The sequence below is a fragment of the Micromys minutus genome (assembly GCF_963924665.1).
Source record: "Micromys minutus genome assembly, chromosome: 21".
Taxonomy (NCBI): domain Eukaryota; kingdom Metazoa; phylum Chordata; class Mammalia; order Rodentia; family Muridae; genus Micromys; species Micromys minutus.
This window is the reverse complement of record NC_137956.1, coordinates 11,034,656-11,059,672: the sequence shown is the minus strand read 5'-3', so window position 1 is coordinate 11,059,672 and position 25,017 is coordinate 11,034,656.

Below are 25,017 nucleotides of genomic sequence, written 5' to 3'. Positions count from 1 at the left end.
GGTTTTCACCCAAGCTCAGTGCCTCGGGGAGAGTGTCGCTCTGGAGTGGCTCACTGGAGGCAAGAAGACATGATGGCCTGGCATGGGATGTGCAAATGTGAATGGGGCCGAGGGAGAGGATGTGGTAGGTAGGGGGAGGAGCAAGAAAACTATCATCACCCCAGCAAGGTGGATTAAATAAATAGACATAGAAAGAGTAATGGGCGCCAGGATTTTGACTAAATAGAAAAGTAGAATGACTGTATAATTGGTATGGTCAGTGTGTGTAAGTGTGCACACTCCTATAGTTTTGGTTCTAGAATAGTCTGTTTCATTTGTTCTCTTCCATACCAGCCTCATACATGATGTATGTCAGTCTAATGATTGTTGCCTCAACTAAAGGACAAGCAGGTGCAAGAATGCGTGTCACATTTGTTTTCATTTTCTTCTAAGAACGCAGAGCGCTTCAGAAAGCCTTCTGTTCTTTAAACAGCAGCGGGTTATCACCTTTCCCGGGCACTTTGATTCTAAACCAGTTCTTTACTCCAACCCAGATGTTGGAGCTAAATACGTATGAACCCGGCATTGATCAAACCTGTCCATAGAATAAGAGAATTGCACGGGATAGGTGTTTTTTTGTTTTTCTGTTTTTTTTTTCCTCTCTAAAAGATCAGATGATCTCAACAATTTTCATCATAGTGGCAACTTACAGAGCAGCCTAATCGATTTTTTGCATGCTCATGTTTGTCTGTTCATGTATGTGAGTGCAGCTAGGCACAGGCTACCACAGACGTGTGGGGGTCACCGAGAACAGTGTGTCAGCTCTCGCCGTCTGCTCTCTTTCACTTCTGTGCACTTCACTCTGGCTGCCCTGCTCCTGTCTCCACCGCCCATCTCACCGCAGGAGCACTGGAATTACAGATGTGTACTATGGCACTAGGCTTTACATAGGTTGTGAATGGCAGACTCAAGGTCTGTACATCGGCATAGCAAGGGCTGTACCCACTGAGCTACCTCCTCAGAGTAAGTTAATTATTGTTAGTAGTATATCAGTTTGTTTGAGACAAGGGACTTTTTTATACTCAAATTTTGGCTATCATTCATATTTCTTTGAGTGTCAACTGTGCATCAGCAATGACAGTCTACAAAAGGAATGGGTAAATAAAATACCAGATTATGACAGGCTCAAATACTGAAATGCACAGGTCTTTTCACATACCTTTGTGGATCAATGGCACTACCTCTATGATGATGATGCTGTCAACTTGACATCATCAAGATTCACCTGGAAGATGGGCTTCTAGGCATGCCTGTGAGGAATTATCTCAGTCATATTAATTAATGGCCAAAGACCCATCTCACCTGTGGCAGAACCATTTCCTGGGCAGTGGATTCAGGATGGTACCATATGGAGCCAGGAAGATGAGCAGAAGCACACATTCATCCCCGTCTCTCCTGACTGTAGGTTCTTGTCACCAGCTGCTTGGCTCATTCTGCCTTGATCTCCCTGACAGGAGGGACTGTACTTTGAGCTTTGAGTTAAAATAAACCCCTCCACCCTTCAGTTGATAGAACATTTGTCAAAACAATAGGACAAGACACTATGGTAAAAACTGGTACTGATCTGTGGGACCATCACTGTGATAAATTTAACCACAGAGATGTTAAACCTTTGGAACTAGTCTTTGGGGGAGACCATGAAAACATTTGGAACTTTGGGCTAGGAGACCTTCTTGCTAATGTAAGCAGAGCTCAGCACGCTATTCTGGTGTCTTGGAAGACAAGAATGCCAAGAGAGACAGACAGACCAGACAGAAGCCCAGCACACAGGAGAGTTCGTCATGGAACAAGCACTGCAGAAGAAATGGGGCTAGGAGCCATTCAGATAACGTTTTAGCCAAGAATCTGACTTTCTTCTGCCCATGTCTCAAGGAACTGAGTGCAGCTGAATTTATATTGATAACGTTTTAATTTGTTTGTCAGAGAAAAAGACATATGAGCAAGCTTAAAGTTGTAGGCAGAGGGAACGCAGCCCCATTCTCTGAGCAGGGACTCTGAGCTAGAGAAAACTGAGAAGGTGAACTGAGTTCATGGTTGGTCCTGATTTCCAGTCTCCAGTGGATGGATTCTGGGTCTCCACCCAGCTAGGCTTTGTTGTTATGTCAGTGGAAAGGCCTGCTTTGAATCCAGAACCCTGCAGCTATCAAGCCTTACCTTTCATTGTGAGATAAGACTCCTGGGACTTCACCTGTCCCACTAAAGTCTTCATGTCCAGGAACGAACATGCTGCTCCCTTGACCAACCTGCTGCCTGCTATCCTTCTTTCAGCCTTTCAGAGTCTGACTTTTATTTAACTCTTCCTATTCTTCTGATATTAATAAGTCATGAGTATAAATTATGCCATTTTGGTGAGCGTACATACAAGTGTTATATATATACACATATATTTGTGAATATATATAATCATACCTGGGTCCCAGGCCCATTGGCTCGATGCATGACGTTTCTCCCATTATACATATGCATTATACTCCCTGGCAGTGCTGAGTAGCAGGGCAGATCCGAGCTCCCTGTCAGCCACAGGCTCATGAGGAAAACACTGATAATCCAGGGGGGTTCGTATTAGGTAAGTCCAAGTGCATTAAGTAGATTTTTCTGCTTAGAATATTTTCAGCTTATAAGAAATTTATCAGGACATAACCTCCTTATAGCTTGTGGCATCTCCGTTTCTGATAAGAGAAAAAGTTGAAGGGGATTGTTGGTGCTGAGAGCCAAAATAAACATTTTGGAGGAGGAGATAGGGACAGTGCTTGTGTGACATAAATTTACAGAATAAAGGAAAACAGACTAAGCAGAAGTCACATGTTTCCTGGAGGCAGAAGTCAAAAGCATTTGCAGAGTATCAGAGATGGGTGAGGGGGCAGGAAGCAGTGTTCAGATTCAATGCCTAGGGACAGTATTCTGGAGTTGAATTTGACAGTGACTAGTATAGGCTTTGAGAAAGCAGCTCCATTACACACTAGGGATAAAGCAGAAAAACTGTGCCCTCAAACCTTCTGTGGGAGAATGTCACATGCAGAGAGTCTGTATTTTCCATTCTGAAAGCAATTACTTTCATTTTATGAAAATTAACTCATTTATCCCAGAGAGTAGCTTTCTACACACGTCCGTAATAATGGTTAAAGTTGCACAGTCCTGGAAGGTGCGTGGTCCCTTCTGTCTTAGGGCTTTGCAGGTCGCCATAGTAAAACTCGATGGTATAAACGCTATAAAAACAGAAATTTCTTTCTCACGGCTCTGAAAGTGGGGTGTCCAAGGTCATTGACTGATTCAGTGTTTGGAAAGGCCGTGTCTTACTTCCTAGAAGTGATGCTTTCTCCATGTCTTCACATGGCAGAAGGAATGAGCAGACCTGCTGGGGCCTGGTTACAAAGCTCCAATCCCTAATGACCTGCTCAGCTTCCAAAAAGGCAGCTCATACTACCATCCTTTCGGGAGTTAGGAATAAAATTGTGAATGGGATACAGGTGGGGGACAAATACAACAGGGTTTATGTTTCATTGTTATTATTAATGGCACATTATTAACAGTGGAAAGACAAATACAAAATTATTTGGCTTCCTTGGAGAACTATGTCTTGATGAAATTGCATCTCGATACATATCATTGTCAGTTTAGACCATGACTTAAACAATTCCAATTTGGTCAGGCAAGCTGTTACAAATGTAACCAAATGGGGCTGGAGAGATGGCTTAGTGGTTAAGAGCACTGGCTTCTCTTCCAGAGGATCCAGGTTCAATTTGAAGGGCCCAGATTAACATAACAAACTCTATTTTGCTTTCAGACTTCATTTTATGATGAACTTGGCCTCCGAATGAACTCGGTTACTGGAAAAACCCCAATTTGTTCCAGGAGCCATGTCTTCCTGGTAACAATTACAAGTACCCTGGGCAAGTAACCACTCCAGTTCTAGTAACAACCAGTCAGTTCTTAAGGGGAACTAATGTCTAAAGTAGATTGATTAAGCTAGTAACCATTGTTTATACCAAGCTGAAATAATTATTAGCCAATAGAAGTGCACTAAGCTAATGTCAACTGTGACGGTTTGCATATGCTTGGCCCAGGGAGTGGCACTATTAGAAGGTATAGCCTTGTTGGAGGAAGTGTGTCACTCTGGGGGTGGACTTGGAGACATTCCTCCTAGCTGCCTGAGGATACTTAGTCTGTTCCTGGCTTCCTTTGGATAAAGATGTAAAACTCTCAGCGTCTCCTGCACCATGCCTGCCTGGATGCTGCCATGCTCTTGTCTTGATGATAATGGACTGCACCTCTAAACCTGTAAGTCAGCCCCAATTAAATGTTGTTATTTATATGACTTGCCTTGGTCATGGGGTCTGTTCACAACAATAAAACCCTAACTAAGACATCAACCAATCATCTAACTGCCAAGAAGGAAAATTTCTCACCCTGCTACCATGATAAATGGGCAAGGCTTATACCAGCTCCACACCTTCCACAACTTCCCCTGTGCTGAAGAGGTCAGAGGTTCTGAGCCTGAGCTTGAATAGACTCTGCTTTTGCAGAGTTGACTCCTATTGGTCTCTGTGGTCTGTGGGGTCTATCAGGTCACAATCTGGGCCTAACATAATTCCCAGTACCTACATGGCAACTCACAACTGTCCGTAAAACCTGTTCCAGGGGACCCAACACCCTCATATAGACATGCATGCAGGCAAAACACCAATGTACATAAAATAAAAACAAATAAATTGTTAAGATTGTTGCTGAACTTATCTTCTGGTATCTGACCCCTCCTCTCTCTTTTTGTGCTCTGCAGCTTTTGGAATTTTGTTTTCTTTCTACATGTTCTGAACCAAGTCATTTCTTGCACTGTAGGAGCATCTAACACTCTGGATTCTCTGCCACAACAGCCAGAACATCGGGAATGGAAATCATCATGGAAAGTGAAATGAGCTAGTCACACAAAGACATGTAATACATGATCTACATGGGAGTAAGGGGAAATAAAGAGCAGACAGATGTGAAAGAAATCTATTGGGGATTGTGGTGGTTTGAATGAGAATGGTTTCCATAGGCTTGGAGGGTTCAAAAGCCCAAGCCAGACTCAGTGGTTCTCTCTTCCTCTCACCTGCAGATCTGGGTATAGAACTCTTAGCTTGTCTCTAGCATGATGTCTGCCGGTGTGCTGCCATGCTTCCCACCATGATGATAATGGACTAAACCTCTAAAACTATAACCCAGCCCCATTTAAATGCTTTCCTTTATAAGAGTTGGTCACTGTGTCTCTTCCTAGCAGCAGAACATTGACTAAGACAGGAATATAGAAGAAGAAAGGGTTAATGGAGGAGGTCAAAGATATCAACAATCATATTATATAGACGAACAGAAAAGAAATGAAGCCCTTTACTCTATACACTTAAGATATACTAACAAAAAGATTGGAAAGGAGTATAAAATATTATTTAATTAAATGAATCAATTAAACAAGATACCACTAGAGATCTTGCTGTTTACAGATCTGTTAGGGAGTCACAAATCATTCTCTGGGCATCCATGTTAAGTAATGTGATTTTGGAACATTGCAGTTTGGACACAGTGATGCTTATGCCTGCAAGTGATACAGTCATGTAACATCCTTATGTGATATGATGCGTTATTAACTTCCAGACTTGCAAATCTGACTCTCAAATTTGGCTTAAGTGTATTTCCGTGTACACTGCAGTGTTAGCAATGGCCAGGGCTACCAGCAAACATACTAAAGCAGACATAGACTTATTCATATCTAGCATCAGGGAACTCAACAGGTTTTATGGATAGTGCTGAATCACACCAAAGATTTAGAAACATGTGCCCTGCTGGCTTCTAACATGAATCTGACTAGGAAGCAGGATGGATGAATCTCCATGCATGTTTCCTTATTTATGAACTGGAGGTAAGGGTAGTATCATCCCAGCAGCCTCTTCAGAAGATACACAAATACATTTCCTCATGTAATAATGTTGGGACTTAGAGTTGTAAGTGAGCAGGATCTAATTCATTATCTCCCCTTGATCGTAAGTGCCCTTATGTCGATAAAATCATATTTCTCTCTTCCTGTGGCCTGAACGTATCCATGCAATTCTCTGCATCCATACCTCTGTGTCTCCCCATGGGGCCCTGACCTTACACACCGAATCCTCCCTATGTCAGGCCCTTGTGTGAATGCCTCCAAGGCACTGCCCCCTCCACTCCCAGGCGTGGTCATTGGTCCTTTGAGATAATTCCCCTGCCGTTGTTGTTTTCATTGTTGTCCATTGTCAATGTCTCTCCTTAATCCCTTCACCCTGCTTGTACTGTGATTACCACTTCTTTTCTCTGTGTGGCTTTGTGGGTCCCATGGGGGAAGCGTCATGCTCTATTTGCACTGTACTTCCCTTCGATTGTTCCCAGAGAAGCTTCATAAACATTTCATGAGAAATGTGATGTTGGCTATGAAGGCTTTTAGGTGGCTAAAAGAGTGATAAAAACTGACATGATGGATTTATTTAAGCAACAATAATATAATAAGCACTACTTTTTTTCCAGCAATATAAGTAATTATTACCATATAGTATTATTCAGAAAGGGGAAAGATATAAACATCAGTAAATTCATAATTTATTTAAGGTTTTGGCACAATGTCTTTTTATGTAGCCCAGGTTGGCCGACTTTGCTATGTAGCCAAGGCCTGACCCTCTTTGCTCAGCCTTTTGCATGCTCTGATCATGGGTCTGTGCTACCACTCTCAGCTTGGTAAACTATCTTTAATTTCTCTTCCGGTCATTCCTACTTATAGTTCATGACAAACATTGTCTAAAAATATCCTCTACAGGTATTTCTGAACAGATGGTATCTCTGGGGAAGAGGACAGTAAGCAGAAAGTGGGATTTTTCACTCTACCTGATACCCACCGAACCTCAGAACACACCGAGATGAAGGTGTGAAGTAAGGAGTTATTGATAAACTCAGGAAAGATGCATTGAACTTGCACGATGCATCCTGGTACCACTGTGTTCTTCAGGGAAGACCACAACCTCAAGTCAGGGCCTTTAGTTCACGGCTCCAAACCAAAATCACAATCAAGATCAAAAGTTGGCCGTGACATCACTGACGGGTGAGTCTAAGGTATTTTAATATAATTTGAGGTCACATTATATAAATATATATATAAAAGATTCTCAATGCTTGAATTACTCATGGGGAGAAATGTGATGAGCTTAAAGAATTTTAAGCCGAGGTTAAAAATTAGCTTAGCATGGACTTTGACAAGATGTTCCTATCACTTATACTGAAGACGTGTCTTCCTGACTCCAGACCGGCCCCTTCCTTCTGTTCTGCATCTTAGAAACTCAAGCTGGGGTGTGCAGGTTTGTTACAGACACAAGTGGCCTGCTGTGGCTACCACTGTGGCTTCTCCTAGGAGCTCGGGTTACTGAATTTGCACAAGGAAAGCACATGTTTCCCACCCTCCTCTGTAGCCTTCCATCTCACTGGTATTTAAGTTTAATCCACAGAGCCTCAGACTAGAAAAGAAGAAATAATCTTTTTTTTTTATTTTTGACCATCCCCGAGGGTCTTGATCACTATTTCTCTTCTTGTCTTGCTTTCCTAACAGTGTCCAGTGCCTGTGCCCTAGATTACTCGCTGCCTGACACAGACCCAGGGAGACCCGCCACAGCAAGTTCATCCAAACAGTGCTACAAGAGCTTTTATTACCGGAACCCAGCCCCTCTTCTAAACATCGATTCTAGACAGAGTTCCTAATTGTCTGGCATTGTCTGCACCAGCAATCCTTGGTCTCCTGGGCAGTCCTCAATTAGGTCCTCCTGCAGGAGATGTTTTTGTGGCTGCGCAAGCCCCAAGCATTTCCATGGAGGTAGCCCTGCCTGTTCCTGCTACACTTTATCAGGTGGTTGGCAGGATGAGGTAAAGTTCTTTAAAATCTTACTGTTGCATAAAATAGTAAATAACATAAAAAGGCATTAAGTTGTTTTATTTCCTGTCCCTCTGTCTGACCCTGCTAATGTAAGACTCCCTTTCGGGGACCCCCACTCGAGTCTCAGGACATGGGGTTACTCAATGAGACGCGAGAGACCTTCTTGCTGCAAAAGCATGAGGCCATTTAATGACAGAGCTTCGGGCCGATACATATCTCACGCAGGAGAAAGAGGTATCGGCCACGAGGCTCGAAAGCTGGGGGATTTTATAGGTCGGGGGTTGGGAGAGAGGGTTGGGGGCTGGGAAGTACAAAGTTTACAAAGTTTACCAAACATCCATAGCCTGTGTGCAGTTAGGAAGTCAGGAGACTGATGGGGCAGATGCTTATCTAAGCCAGGATACATGTGGTTAACATCTAATTTACATTTGAATAGACGCGGGCGGAGCTTATTTGACTGAGGACTCAGTTGTAAAAGACAGCCAGGACAGGAATGTTTTAACAATGGGTTTAGCTGGGCATGCCTGGACTTGTTTTACAAAGTTCTCAGTTTTAGGCCTTTAAGCTCACAAACTAACTTTTTTTTGCCTCAACTTACATGAGTTTTTTTCTTTTGTAGACCTTGAATTTAATTTCCTTTCACTAACTCCTTAAGAATTTGAGCAGCACTTGAATTCTCTGTGAGGAAAGTCAGGATGAGGCAGAAATAAATGCTTCATTTTATTGTCATTGAGGTGATCCCTAAACACAGCCCCTCTTGACGCCCTCTGGGGTCACCTGCTAAGAGCCCTGTAAGAGCGGTTCGGAGCTGGTCTCTACATCTCTCAAATATTCGGGGTTTGTTTTATTTTCTGACTGCAGACGCACTAAGCAGCAAGTCTTGCACCTGTTCTATTGGCCGAGCCACAAATAGAATCAAAAGGAACAAATGGTTTGCATGGTTGACTATTTTGAGGTACCAAGGGAGGAGTCAAAGATGAAACTGTGTTAGCAAGCAGAATAAGTAGCGCAGAAACTGTGTAGGTGTCTGGGGGTTAAATTCATGGCCATGTGTCACCAGAGAGACCGGGCTAAACATACAAGATTGCCAGTTACCCAATGATTTCAATATAGCTTTCTTGGGTGGTTTTATGTACGGCAAAGTTCTTGGTATCCAAGGGACACAATTTAAATCTTTTTCAAATAGACCATAAACTTAAAAATGGGGTCAGTGGCCAAGGTTTTGTACTCATCTGAAAACATTTGGTTTCCTGTAATTCTGTTGATTAGCCTGGTACAAACTGAGTGCTAGCCCAGGGTACATTGTAACTCTGGGCTGTATTTGTGAACCCACAATCCAATGCCTTACCTAGGAGTTTCTGCCTTCGGTGGGCTCCCAAGATTTCCTGTTTGCTCAGTAGCTGGTATGAACTAAACAACAGGAAATCAAATTGTCATGGGCCTAACAGGATCCCTGTGAGTGGGAACCCCCACTGTTCACATATTTTCACTTTTAATGTCTTCACTTTAAGGCTTTGTGCAAGCACATATACATGTTGAGCACATTTCTTTCTCTATGTTCTGTCTTAGTCACTCTTCTATTGCTGGGAAGAAATACCATGAGAAAGGAAACTATTATAAAAGAAGACATTTAATAGGGGCCATACTTATAGTATCAGAGGCTTAGTGTATCATCTTCACGGAGGAAGCATGGTGGCATTCATGGTACTAGAGTAATAGTGGAGAGCTATAACAAGGGAGGGAGGGGGCGGGAGAGGGAGAGACACTCTGGGTTTTTGAAACCTCAAAGCCAGCACCTAGTGACACTCTTCCTTCTCTTAATCCTTCTAATCTTCTCAAAAGGTGCCAGGTTCTGGTGACCGAGTTTTAAAATATATAAGCCTATAGGGACCATTCTTTTTCACACCTCCACATCCTCTAACCCAAGTTTTCTCTCTACTTCCTATTAATCCCTAAATAAGTTTAGTTCTACTTTTATGACTTATAAGCATACATCATTTTATGTATCAGGGCTGGAGAGATGGCTTAGTAGTTAAAAGCACTGTTGCTTTTTCAGAAGACTTGAATTCAATTTCTAGCATCTGTGTGATGACTCACAACAGTCTGTAACTTCAGTTCCGGGAGATCTGACGCCCTCTCCTGACCTCTGAGTACATTTGAATAAACAAGATGCACAGACATGCTTGCGGGCAAAAGACTCTTATGCATAAACTAAAAGTAGATAAATCTTAAAGGCAATTTAAGAAACACAAACACATACATTACATATATAATCTAGAAACCACAAATGAGAGAAAATGTATATTTGTCTTTAGGAGACTGACTTAATTCACTTAATATGATTATGTCCATTTTTTCACACACACATAGAATTTCACTGTGTAGCATACTTCTCTCGGTCCATTCCTCTGTTGTTAGGCAGCTGGGTTAGTTCCACAATTTAGCCATTTGAAGAGCCCTGCAATGAACACCAACGTGTCTCTGTGACGTGCTCATTTGGAATCCTTCAGATAAATGCCCGAGGATCGTGTAGCTGGGTTGTGTAGAAGAACAATTTTTAGTGTTTTGAGAAACCAACATAGTGAGTTCCATAGTGGTTGAACTGGGTTGCATTTCCACCAGAAGTGTATAAGGGAATCTCTTGTCCATATCCTCACCATTACTTGTTGTTATTTGTTTTCTTGATGAATACTATTTTGATTGCAGATTTTTAATGTAGTTTCAATTTGCATTTCTCTGATGGTTAGTGAGGCTGGACATTTTTTCCATATATTTATTGGCCATTTATAGTCTACCTTTGGAGAGTGGTCTGCTCTTTTCATTAGATATTTTATTTATTATTTAGGTTTTGTTTTTGTTTTGGTTCTTTGTATATTCTAGACATTAACTCCTTATCAAATATACAGCCAGCAAAAATTTCCCCCTCTCTCTAGGCTGTCTCTTCAACTGCTTCTGTTGTTCAGAACTCCTGTGCAAAAGCTTTTAGGTTTCATATGCCTTGCTTGTCAATTTCTGTTCATATTACATCTATTAACTCCTTTAGACTCCTTTTGATACAAAACATCAGACATAGAAGTAGCTCGAAAGTATACAAATGGAAACTGGTTTGTATACATATACTTTCTACTAACAAAGAAAAAACCATGTATGGGGGAGCAGCAGGAGAGAGGGTTCGGTGATTGATACAACAGGCTGTTCTGCCTGAGGTCTGGGGTTCAATTCTCATATGGCACTCCAGGCCCAGCAGATCCACAGGCACGAAGCACGCATACGGTACACAGACACACATGCAGGCAAAACATGTAAGGTTATATGTGTGTACTTATGGAAGCATCTTCATGCATGGAAATGTCTTTATTAAACAAAATCATTTCAAACATAAGGGTTGATTGGCAACTTGTATTGCTTTGTTTCCCCTAACTATGTACTTTAGGGTTCCAGACTTGCCACCACAGAATTCCCAGTTAAATTTTAATTGCAGATAAAGATTGGTTTAATAATATAAAATGTACCAAATATCACATGAGATATGTTTATACTAAACAATCACTCACTACTTGTGATTATTAATCTTCACCTTAGTTTGACTCAATTTGTTCTGTGTGCTAAGTAAAAGATATTATTTGCTGTCTCTGCTTAAATGCAAGTCTAGATGTCTCCTGAGAACTCAGACCCCTTTGTAGGATGTACTTGGTCTCCTCAAGAACCTTTGCACATCCTGAGGCCCACCGATGGCTGAGGTCACATATTCTGTCTGCTCTAGTCAGCATGCCCTATGCCATGACTGGAACCATCCGAATTCTCGAAGCCAATGACCAGGTATTGTCTCTGGTGCCCCCACCATCTCCAAACCAGGCCAATGGTCAGAGAAACACATGCCACCCAGATTCCAGCAATACTGACGACCGAGGCAACACAGCCAGTTTTTCAATGTCGTGACACTGGAACACACACACGGGAGACTGTGATTCCTCTTTTAAGATACAATGCATTTTTTAATCTTAACATGCTACTGTAGTGGCAAGTTCTCCAATGAGGTCACATTTTCATTAGAAATGGTGAGTATTCTTACATATTTCGGAGTATGAGGCAGAGAAATGTGAGAGTAATTCATTTTAAGAATGAGTTTCTCATAGGTAGACTTCGTTTTCATTTTTCTGGAAGTCCAATAAGATCTAATTGTTGGACTTAAACGATGCCAACTAAAACCAGACTTTGACCTTGGGGAGCAGAGCCAGTACTATACTGATCCCAATAAAGTGTGACTCACCTGGTAATTTCCAATATGCCCAGGGAACCTAAAAACCGAAATAGGGAAAATGCTACCAGTTTAGATAGCTGCTATTAAATCCATAGCAAGCCATTCACAAGAATTCATTTTCCCAGAAGTCGTAGGTGAGTGTCAGCTAGCCCTAGAGGTGTTGATTGGCAGGTGGAGGGTAGAGGAGGGGCCATAACACTGGATCTGGAGGCTTTGCTGGTCACCGCTATATTTTCTCCCATACCTTCAACTCATCAAGGCAAGACAATCTTCATTAGACTTCTGCTGGACCCAGGAAAAAGGTGACAATCGCTATGTATCCATATTCCATGATTCTGTCCTAAGAGTGCTGCATTACAGTCTGGGACACTAGCTTTGAAACACTTGACATGCCATTTCTTGGTCCCCCTGTTTCAGAGTAAGGGTGTTGGTCCTCTCTGCTAGGGGATTCTTGCCTGTTTAGTCTTCTTGAGCTTCAATGTGTCCTACCAACTTTCCTTTTTTTTTTTCTGATGTTGTGACACAGGTACACGTGTAAGTGCAGGTGCACACAGGTACTTGGACATGTGGAGACCTGTTAACTTTCACACCCTGGTAGGCCTCAGATGTATGGCGCGCTCCTCGACCAGCAAGGAAAGACGACCACCACCAGAGGATTCTTCTCAGATCACGCTTTATTGTGGGAGCCTCTTGGTTGAAGGGGAGAGCAGGAAGCGAGAGGGACCCAAACTACCCTAGCTGTCCACTTATATAGGGAGAAGCGCATACGGGCTTGCCATGATTGGTTGTCACCAGTCTGCTGACACCAGAGGCCTCGGGATTGGCTGGAGATAGGTTATGTACTGCACATGAGCAGGGTGCAGCGCCTTAGCTGACAAGAGCATTACTATATATGGAGTTGTTTACCTCAAACTGTGAGGGAGCCAGCGCCATCTTGTAATGGCGTCCGCATTTGGCTTCCCACACAGATGCACAAAGTAGGGGCACCCTAAGACTCCCTACATAGAGCCAGGCTGCCTTCAAATGTCACATTGTCATTGAAAGGCCAGGCTTAGGAAAATCTGCCTGTGGCAAAAGAAACAAAGAACTTTCAATGGGGAAAAAAATGAGAAGAATAATAACTTTTTTTCTAAGAACCTGGGTTTGTTCTCTTAGGGATGTAGAATTCTAATTTAATTCTAATTTAATTAACATTAAATCCGGAATTAAGAGTGATGTCCTGAGAGGAATACCTGAGGTTGAGAGAGCATCATTTCTAGAAAAAGTTTTGATCAAGTTTCTGAAGGCAATCTGATGTGAGCGTATACAAAACAGAAAACCAAACAGTATCCTAAAGGCTACAAGTATGGAGCAGAGTAACTAAGTCTAAGCCACAGACACTGTGCTTGTTTTATCTATTAACTATAAAATAACCATTTTCCAATTAAAAGAATGGACTCAGAATATTGGCACTTGTACCTAAGAGGGTGTGATTGTAGATACAATGTTATAAGATTCCCTGACTGTTTGTGAGAAGAATCAGTATTTTTTCTTATAATTTCATTAGGCTGCACACAAAAACGTAAAGCTTAGAAAAATTAAAAAATATATAGTATATCACCTATGAACAGAAGGGTGAAAAAAGAGAATCCAGAAGACACCAGGGAGAGAGAACATGAAAAGAACAGTGCATACTATATACTATGAAACATCCTCACATAGCCCAGGACCAAGTACAATGAAATCTTTTTAAACGGTAACAAAATAAGAGCATATATGTTACATTCTATCCACAACCACAAGAAACACAGTTTCTGTTGTTTTGTTTTCAGAACCTTGAAGAAACTGCCTTCAGTCTCGCTGGCTGGCCTTGAAGTAGTTCCCAAATGACACCTTCTGTCACAGGACTAGCTCTGAGGAAGGCTGCCGCTCAGTCATGTCTGAGGCTTGGGCAGGGCACGGAGCCTCTTGGGAAGCACACGCCGAGGTCTAACTGAACAGAGAAGGCAATGGTCCAAGGGAGGCTCAGAGGCTGAGCCTCCTTTGAGAAATTCAGAGCCTGGCACAGCATCCACAGCAGAGGGATGCCAAAGGCCTTTCAAAGCCCAGGTTAAATCAGTCTCCAGCAGAGAACAGAGAAACAAAAAGAGGGGAAAACCTTTTGAAAATGTGAGGGCTTAAATGGTGGATGTCTAGAAAGGTGGGGAAAAAAAGAGAAGTTGAAAAAAAAAAGGAAAAGGGGAGGGGGGAAGATGTTGAAGAAGAAGACAAGGAGGGGGAAGATTAGAATTCTGACAAGCACACTCCAGGGCTAAATGAGATTTTGGGACTGAAAAGCAATGCTTACTCATCCTGCTTCCCCTTTGGCTTGTTTAAGTTAATCCTAATGTCCCTCGTAAAACAGAAGCCAAGTACCAAGCGGAAAGGAGAAGCCAGTCTATTCCATTTTAATGACTTATAACCAGTTCCTAGAGATTTCAGCCAACAGATACATCCCAGACTAGCCTGGAACTGGAAGGCCAGTGCTGCCACCCTCAGGGTAAATGTGTTCTCATGCCGAGGAGGATAACAGCTCTTTCCCAGGGTTCGACCTTTGGTGATCCCATCCTCCATTTCTCTAAAGAAAGTCAAGGTCCTAAATCACACGACAGACATCGCAAACTGGGGTTTCCGGTTGCTATTTTTGTTTCTTTTAAGAAATGTAGAGAGGGGCCAGGACTCACTGTGACCCTGCTAGAACTCCCCAGGAGGTTTTGGTGACTTTCCGCTGTGGGATTACTCACTGTGACTAAGAGTTTTTCACTTTAAGCTCAGAGATCTAAAAACCACATGGGATTTTGTTCAAAACTTGGACTTATTTACCACTAATTGGGAGGTTCTGCTGTGACTTTGTACTCAGAGACATCAAGCCTCCTGTTTAGAATAGTGTGTGTGTGTGTGTGTGTGTGTGTGTGTGTGTGTGTGTGTGTGTGTGTGTGATAAAACTGGCTTTGTTTTGTTGACTCCTTGTTCTGTTGATGGCCAGTCTTCTCTATCTGCATGAGATGAGAATTATATGAGATGTGTTTAGGAATCACTGTCTTCTGAGGACGCAGATATGTTCATGCCCCTGGAAGATGAACTCAATTCTAGAGCTTCTCCCCTCCCCCAGATGTCAGAGGATGAAGCTGGAATTTCCAGCTGTCCAGTAACAGGACCATCTCTTCTAGCACCCCCTTCCTCACCTGGAAGCTAATTAGGTCCTGCTGCCTTATCAGGAGTTCGAGTCCTAGCAAAAGACTGTTATGACACTCAGGAAATTCCAGATTCCTCAGTGTATGTCAGGAACATGGGCCTGGGGATCAGACATGTTCTTTATTGTGCCACAAAGAGTTTTAATCAAGCTATTATATTTAAAACAGGCTAAGCTGGTGGTTGCAAATATTGCCTTAATAAGTAGCAAGTCCCCATAGAGGACAGTTGTATGACATTTACCAAAATTAGAAGGCTTTTTGAATTCTATATCACTGACCCGCCAATTTCTCTTCAGGAATTTTTGCTATATGACATTTTCTATGTGTAAGGTCAGTCATCAGAATATCAAAAAATGGAGAGAAATGTTGTACATCAGTAAGAGACTGATTAGAAATTATATTTCCACTTGGACATGGTTGTATATGCCTTTAATCCCAGCGCTCAAGAAGCGGGGGCAGGTGGATCTCTGTGAGTTCAAAGCCAGAATGGCCTACACAGTGAGTTCTGTGACAGCAGGGGCTATTTAGCAAGACCCTGTCTCAAAAAAGGGAGGAATGGGTGTGTGTGTGTGTGTTGGGGGGGGGGGGTAGAGAAATTGTTTGGCTGTTAAAGGATTGGCTCAAAACCAAAACTTCAAGAAATTATAGAAGTTCCATAAAAGGGAATAATCTGCAGCTTTAAAAACAGATGACTGGGGCAGGAGAGATGGCTCAGTGGTTAAAAGCACTGACTGCTCTTCCAGAGGTTCTGAGTTCAAATCCAAGCAACCACATGGTGGCTCACAACATCTGTAACGCGATCCGATGCCCTCTTCTGGCGTGTGTCTGAAGACAGGCTGTAGTGTACTCATATAAATAAAAATAAATAAATCTTTTTAAAGAAATAAAAATAGATGACGATTTCTATGCTTTGTAGGGAGTTGTCTAGACGATGCACAGCGGGCCAGTGAGGTGGTTCAGCAGCTATGGGTGCTCGATGGACAAGCCTGGTGACCTGTGAACTCCGGCCCTGTCGGACAGAACTGACTCCGTCCACAAAGCTGTTCTCTGACCTCCTCGTGGAAGCCACGGTGTGAAAACGACTCTGAGATCCCAGCCGGAGCTTTCGATTGACGGGTAGTCAGCCTTGAAGTCCCGCAGTAACAGACATTTGCACATGTGTGGCTGAGGACGCTGTTGGCTGGTGCAGTTCTCTGGAGCAGAGGGGAAATGGAGGCCCCGCGGTGGAGTGAAACCCCACAGTCCTTCCCACCATCTTAGCTTCCGGTGAAGGTCAGAACAAAGTCTTTATTCCAGGAAGGACTGCAGCAGTGAGCAGCAGGCAGCCAAGGCTCCGCCGGCTCCACTAGAGGGCAGTGTGCTCACGTTCCCGAGGAAAAATGAAACCCTATGCCCCATTGCTGCTTAAATAATTTGATCTTTCATTTGTTTTATTTTAAAATATACTTAAATGAAAAGATAATCATTTCACCTTCTCCTTTCTCCCTTCATATTTTTCCTTTACTCCTTCTTATGTACCTCTGAACTCTCAAATGTACCTATATATATGATGTGTATATGAATATACAAATATATAATATAGACAAATATATACATAAAATATAGAAATGTTATATAATACAGTTATACATTATATATCATAATATTATATCGTATATGATGTTAATATGATATGATAGTATACATAATAATGTAAATATATATTACATATGTACAAACATGTAAATACTCCATAAGATTTTACACCTTCCCTATTAATTGACTACTGATGTTGCTGTTGTTCAGATCTTGTTTATGCAGTCATGTATAGGAGGGAGAGTCTCACAGCAGACTTCCTGGTATTATAGATCTTAAAATCTTTCTGTCCCCATCTCTGCGTGTTCCCTGAGCCATACATGCAGGAACAGTGGTGCAGATGTACCCATTGGAGTTTCGTTCCCCACAATTGGTTGACATTTTCCTTGTGTCCGGTTGTGGGTTTCTGTGACGGTCCTTTAATGAGGGATGGGTGTAAGAATGTATTCTAAAATGTGGTAAGGGATTAAGCTGGTTTAGTACAGGTGTAGTAGTAGATTCTTTTCTAAGATCCGTGGCTCCCTAGCCCAAGCCATAGGTTACCACCCACAAGTGAGTCTCACTGACCGCACCTTTAAGAACAGCCTGCACGCTGCGCATTGATGTGGTTCGTAGGTGTGGCCGTTGGGGAGGAGTATTAGTGACCACCTACACAGTACTTCCTGTTACCTTGGAAGCTAGACTCCAGGAAGGGGATTTACCTTCAACCTCCGGGAGGCGTCCAATAGCAACAAGGATAGTCTTATTGTTTTGGGAGTCACTTGGATACCCCGACCAGCACCTTCAAAGAAGGCTTTTTCAATTAGCACTTGGGGTTTTCTTAGTCTATGGTTCGTGTGGGGAACACTATCAGACCAGGTGACATAATTTCAATCACAGTCTATATCTATCTGTATCTATGTCTATCTAGATCATCTATATATTCTACACCACCTGTTTCTATCCATATAGTACATATATTTGTGTAAACACAATATACATCCTTTGAGGCTTTATCCAATCAACGACCTGGATGTCATTTGCCTCCCTTCCTTTTCCTCATTGCTGAACTCCCTCCTCCCTTCCCAGCTGAATCCTTCCATTTTCTCTGCTTCTGACCTCATCTTACCAATATTCTGCTACTTTTCTATCTCTAGCCCCTCACCGCCATTGTCCCTTTGTCCTTTCCTGATTTCTACAGTTATTCCAGGTTATATTTGCCTATGTGAAGACCTGTAGCTAGAAACCACAGATGGGAGAACACGCCACTGCATGCTGTCTCTCTGGATCTGAGTTACTTCACTCAATAGAGTCTTTCCTATGACTGTCGATTCACCTGAAAGTTCGTGTTTAAGGCATCCGGAGAACATGCTGTTATGTATATATTCCACGTGTTCATTCTCATTCATCAGCTGGAAAACATCTCGGTTGTTTCCATTTTCTAGCTATTGAGGATGTGGTGACAATGAAATTGTTGAGCAAGAATTCTAGAAATGCAGGGATGAGTCAATGTACATAATCCAATTAATATAATAAATCATATAAACAGACTTAAAGGCAAAAAAAATCACATAACCATCTCAATAGATGCAGAAAAGGCCTTCAACAGAATCCAACATGTCATCATGATAAAAGTTCTAGAAAGAGTAGGGTAAGGAGAGAACATATGTCAACAAGATGAAGGCTTATGTAACAAACCCACAGCCCACATCATCCTAAACAGAAAAGATTAAAAGCAACTCCACTGAAAGAACACGGTGGGATGCCTGCTCTCCCCACTGCTTCTCAACAGAGTTCTAGAAAAGCTTGCCAGATCTACAAGGCAAGAGAAGAAAATCAATGGGATGCAATGTTGTGGATTTAGTTTATTGCTTATATTATGTTAATTGGCTCCCCAAATTACATGGGAATCCCCACGTCTACATGTATGATACTGTGAATCTCTGTCCCCAGTTGGCTCCAATTGTCAAAGTTGCTGGTGATCAATGGCTGGGCAGGAAGACAGAGGCGGGACTTGGGATAAGAAGGTTGTAGAATTGCTATGATGGGGAAGCAGGAGGCTCAGGCTTGAGAGCTGCAGGAGAAGCACAGAGCCACGTGAGAATCAGGGAAGAGAAGTCCCAGGGGTCTGGGGTAGCAAAGATGGAATATAGATTTTTAGTAAGTAGAAGGGAGTCATTAACAATGTAGAAAATTGGGAGTGACCCAGCCATTGAGCTGCATACAGCACATTAAAAATAAAGGACTCCCTCCCTCCCCCTCCCTCTGTGTGTGTGTGTGTGTGTGTGTGTGTGTGTGTGTGTGAGTGAATGAGTGAGTCTGTGTGTGTCTTTCACTGGAGAATCCACGACACTGGGGCAGTATAGAGAAGCATGCGTGCAGCTGCCAGCAGGGACTTTAGAGTGGATTAACTACTACCACTACAAGGCAAATAGGAAAAGAAGTCAATTTATCCTTAATTGCAGAAAGTATAATCGCTTGCATACACAAGAGATCCCAAAAAATTCCATCAGAAAGCTTCTAGAAACAGTCAACAAATTCAGCAAAGTAACAGGGTATAGAATCTACTTTCAAAAACCAGCATCCTTTCTATGCACCAGCAACAAACATACTGAGAAAGAGGTTGTGAACATCCTCCCATCTGCAATAACTTCAAAGACTATCAAATGTCTTGGGGGTAAAAATCTAACTAAGAAAGTATAATGAAATTTAGCCACTTAATGTTTAACATAGAGGCCAAATCATACACAGGAGAAAATACAGAATCTTCAATGAATTGTGCTGTGGAGACCAAATGCCCACATGTAGAAAAATGAAACTGAATTATTATCTATCACCAGTCATATAAATGTACTCCAAGCAGATCACAGTCATTAATTTAGATTTGAAAGTTTTAAAACTTCTAGAAGAAAAAGATCAGCAAGATATAGGTATAGGTGCAGAAGAGACTTTTCTGATAAGGACTAAATTTGTCCAGGAAATTCAGGTTAACACTTGACAAGTGGGACTGTAATACAGCCCTAGAACTTGGAAGGCCCCCAGACCTTGGCACAACTGACCCCATGATGGATGAACCATTCTGGCTGTAACACTCAGCACATAGACAACACCACCTGCCAAAGGTTAAACAAAGACCTACTCCCTTAAAGTCCATACTTCTGGAAAAGTCTTTAAATGTACTACCCTTGCTTTTTGTCTTCTGTTTCACTGACTGTCTTGCTAACTGGAGTGTGTCAGCCCAGAATCTAGTTTCTAGGCTTAAAAGCTTGCCCTGAGAAAAAGCTTAGCTCTGTACTGGGACACTGAGCACCCAGTGTAGTGCCAGCTACCTTATAAAGACTTTCTGTCAGCTTAAATCTGTGTCTGCACAGTCTTCTCTGGTGAATATCTTACAACAGGGACTTCATAAAACTAAAGTCTTCCGCATAGCTAAGGAAAGAACTGGTTAAATGCTGAAGAAACTCAGAGTTGGAGAGAATCTTTGCCAATTATATATCTGATGAAGGATTAATATCCAGACCCTAAGAACTCAAGAAACAGGGAGTCAAGAAAACACAAACTTAAGAATGAGCCAGGGACTTACTTAACAGAGGTCTCAATTAAAAAAAATAAAACAGGGTAAGAGACACCCACAAAAGTTTTCATCACCCTTAGCTATTAGGGAAATGCAAGTTAGAACAACTCTGAAATCTCACCTCATCTTAGTCAGAATTGGCTAAGACCAGCAACTGGCAGCAGAAACTTCTGATGTGGGGAGTAGGGGACACTCATTTCAGTTGGTGGGGAGTCGAGCTGGTGCAACCACTCTGGAAATCAGCAGGGAGGGTCCTCAAAAATCTAAGTATAAATCTACCAGATGGACCAGCACTCTGTAGCACGTATTACTCCGTAGCACTCCACAGGATGGCCAAAGGACTTGACTTCATATTGTCATCGATCACAATACACTGAAGCTTTGGTTTTTAAATAAGTCTTCCTTACTGGAAAAACACATCTACAAGTATTGCCTTCTTCAGTGTCTCAGTAGCTGAAATTGGAACTTAGAAAACAGAAATTTCAATGAGATGATAATTAAGCTAGGAGTGTCTGGTATTTCTGATATATATTGTTTTTTAAGACAGGGTTTCTCTATGTAGCCCTGGCTGTCCTGGAACTCATACCACAGACTAGGCTGGCCTTGAACTCACAGAGATCACTTGGCCTTGCCTCCTGAGTGCTGGGATTAAAGGCATGCACCCCTGGCTGGCTAGTTCTGGTATTTTTTTAAGTCAAGAAAGCGTGCAGAAGGCATCGGAAGCCTGTTTTCCATTGTGAGTGCATTGTCTCTCTCTCTTTTTTTTAAGGTGACAGAGCCAGTTCTGACTGGCTAGCCAGACTCGGGTCTGTGGGTCCTGGAGGTTTTTGGGTACAGGTCGTGACTATGGTTACCACACTTAAGCAAGTAGGGGACTTAGCTCAAGCGTTTAATGCAGTTTTTCTTTTCTTTTCTTTTCCTTTTTTTTTTTCAGGGTTTGTTTCTAGGAAGACCAAATTACTGAGAGCAGAAAAAAGAAGAACTTCCCATACATAGGCACAATATGCATGATAATTAGCCAATCTGCTCTTAAAGCTGTTAGCTTGGAGAGACTGCTTCATAACCCCAGCAAACGGGAGTGAAGCTCACTTAAAGGTTATAAGGATGGGAGCGCCCTTGAGCCCGAAAACAAGACGTCTCTAAAGAGGGTCGTGGTGTCCTCTGGTCCGCAGTGGCATTGCCTTGCAGACTCTCAATGACAGGAAGCCCATCAACAGATACAGAATTACATTTCTTCATACTTAGTTTGTAGAGAAGAGCCAAAGCACCGCTGACAGCATTCAGTGATCTACGTGGTACAGGCATTACTGACTTTAAGCACAGATTCATGTCTGGCCTGAGGTGTTGAAGGGCTGTTCCGTTTGCTCATCACCGAGCTCTGCTAGCCCTCTCTCGGCCCCAGAGACCCTGCGTCCTCTAAGGCTAGGCACTGTGTTTTCCAGGATTCTCTTCTTTCTGTGGTTCTGGGCCAGAGATACTGGCAAGAATCATGAAAGGAGTTAGATGTGATGAAAAATACCCAGAGAACTGTTGATATACAAGACAGTCCCCGGAACTTGATCAAATCAAAACAGCTATGGCTTTTGTGAAGACCGTGGACTTGGCTCTTAGACACACTAGCTTTGTTGGTATATATGCCACCCTGGGTAGCTTTAGTTCTCATTTCCTTCCTCTAGAAAGAACTCGACTGGCCATCCTAATGGCTTGTTGTGAATATTAAGCTACTATTTGAATACTATTGGCTCAGAGTTCATTGTAAAAGCTACTACGACAGATCCCTTATTTTAGAATGCCTCTAGGGTGTGTCTTCATCAATCTGGACTTACAGCTTTGATTTTAATAGCAGATTGAGATGCATAGCCATACGGAAGGAGAAAGGGGACAAAAAATAAAGTGCCCTGCTAAGCAGGCCAGAGAGACGTATTTAAACTAGCATTCTGAAGACTCAAAGATGGGAAGCAAGGAAACTTGTAGTTTTGACCTTTCTTTATGCAAAATGCTAAAGCATTAAAACTAACCAAGCAAGCAGAACTCCACCTCTTCTAAGCATATTCAAAGAGCCAGTTCTTGGGGTTCAAACTTAGTACCTTCTTGGTCCTCCAAGATCCCAAGCCAAGAATGTAAATGGCACGGGTGGCATTCCTGTCTCCTAGGTCCCAGCTAAACAGAAGTCCTCTTTGGAGAAAACAGCAAGAACCCAGGCTTCAAAGCATCCCACAGCTAATGTCATTCCCTGGAACACAGTCATGACCAGGGGTAGACTCACCCTGAAAATACCATTGTCCTTGAGGACTGACGAGTCATGTTTAGAAACAGGACACTGATAACAAAGCCATTCTATCAGAAAACAGAGCAGCCCCAGCCCCAGGAGACTGGGGCACAGGGACCTTGGCTTGTCTATACTCTTTAGGAGAGGAAAAGCAGACAGGGAAGGAGAGAGAGAGAGGGCAGGGGAAGGAAATGAGATAGGACAAGAAAAGAGCAGGCTGGCCTGCAAAAATGACAGACCTCGGGGATTAAGCAGACGGACAGACGTAGAAGGGCAGGAAGCTGGGTAGAGATAGAGATCCTGAAGAGTCTGGGCTCTGACTCACCCCTCCCTGCTGTCTCCGCAGTCGGTCTCTCTTCGCTGGGCTTCCTTGGCTAACCACGTTATCAGTGCTATCTAGGGCTGGAGCAGTGGTTCTCAAACCTCCCAATGCTGTGATCATCCTTTAATGCAGTTCTTCATGCTGTGGTGACCCCCCATCGTAAAATTATTTTTGTTGCTACTTCATAACTGTAATTTATGAACCAGAAGGTAAATATCTGATACATCTGATTCGAAACCCCCAAAGGGGTCTCAGCCCACGGGTCGAGAACCAGTGTCCTAGAGGCATCTTGCCAGGCTGGTGTGAAGACATCTCCTTGTGTGTACTTTTGAAAAAACAAGGGGAATATTGGAATGTTTTAAGTGAGTCTGATTATGTTCAGTTTGAAGTCTTCCACGGAACAGACTTAATAAGACTATACCCACCAACTCCTTTGCTTCAGGTATTGGAGATCCAAGTGTAAGCCCACAGGGGGGAAGGGAGAGAAGTTATTGTTCTTATGGGAGAGGCAGGTGATGCGTATCCAGGCTGGCCTGGAGTCACCGTTATCTCAAATCAGTCTTCTCTCCATGACGCACACTGCAGCATCCTCCCCGAAGGCCCAGTAATCCCGTTGCAAAGGCCTTGCTATCTCAACACCCCTCACCCAGTCCACACATCAGCCTATAAGCTTCCCTGGAGCCATCCTAATTTGGGGGTGTCAATGGTTTCTGGTGAAGCCCTCGACTGAAACATTTCCTATCTTCCCCAGGACTTCATGGAGACCGTTGGAGCGGTAGGACTCCCATTCTGTTGCTGTGGTCCTCTCTTGAAGTGCTCTGTGTCCAACAGGGGTTAATAGAAATACCAGAAAAGGAAATGCAAGAAGAAAAGCCTGCTGCTTCAAAGCTTTCCTAGAACTGACAGAGACAGCGTGTCTTACAGCCATTCCCCAAATGTGTCTGTGACCTCCACTGCTCTTAGGGTCTTGGGTTAATTCTCCTGAAAACCATTTCTTATCTCTGCCTTTGTCACAGAGTTGCCTTAGTAAACCAATGTTCCTTAAGACCTAGGAAGCAAGCCCCTGAGCCAGAGGGGACTGTGTCAGGTTTCTATGTTATAAATCACTGTTTCAGCAACCCCAGTGCACTCTGTCCTTATCTCCGTGGAAGCCTGCAGTCCTGGCCTCAAAGACAATGTTACCTTTTACTTCAATGTCTGCTTTTGTCCTGGTAAAATCCCAAGCCATTCTTTCTTGACCCCCACATCTGCTGAAAGCTGGAATAATAATAATGATGATAATAATAATAATGATGATGATGATAATAATAATAATAATAAATATTATTATTACTATTATTACTGGACAAAATAGAATCAGATACCACTCTATCTCAGACCCTCATTTGGACATAAGCGCCCAAGGCACATAATGCTGGTCAATAAAGGTGACCCAGGTGTAGCCAAGAAGGTGGCAACTGGAACCAGAGCCTCTGACCTTGCTCTACAGTGACACACTAGAGGAAGCTGGGACAGGGAAGAGGGGAGTGGGTTCACCTTCACCACCAGTACCAACAGCATCAGCACCACTGTGACTCCTCTGTCTCTCTGTCCCTTCCTGAGGAGGGGACCAGAGAGGCAATGGAAGATCCCAAGAGCAAACTGAAGAGGCGGGGTGAAGCACTTTCAGGCGGGTAAAACCCGAAAGGTCACCCAAGATAAACATTTCTGCAAAATTGTATTCAGTTTTACTTTCAGATAACCCTCCTTGCAACAACAGCAATCACCTACAAGCTCCCCCAGGCACAGAAGGTGCAGGCAAAAGTGACAGAGGTGGATGTCTGACTTTCATTTTTAAAAACAATGTAACCGTGCTAGGAAAAACTATAGTT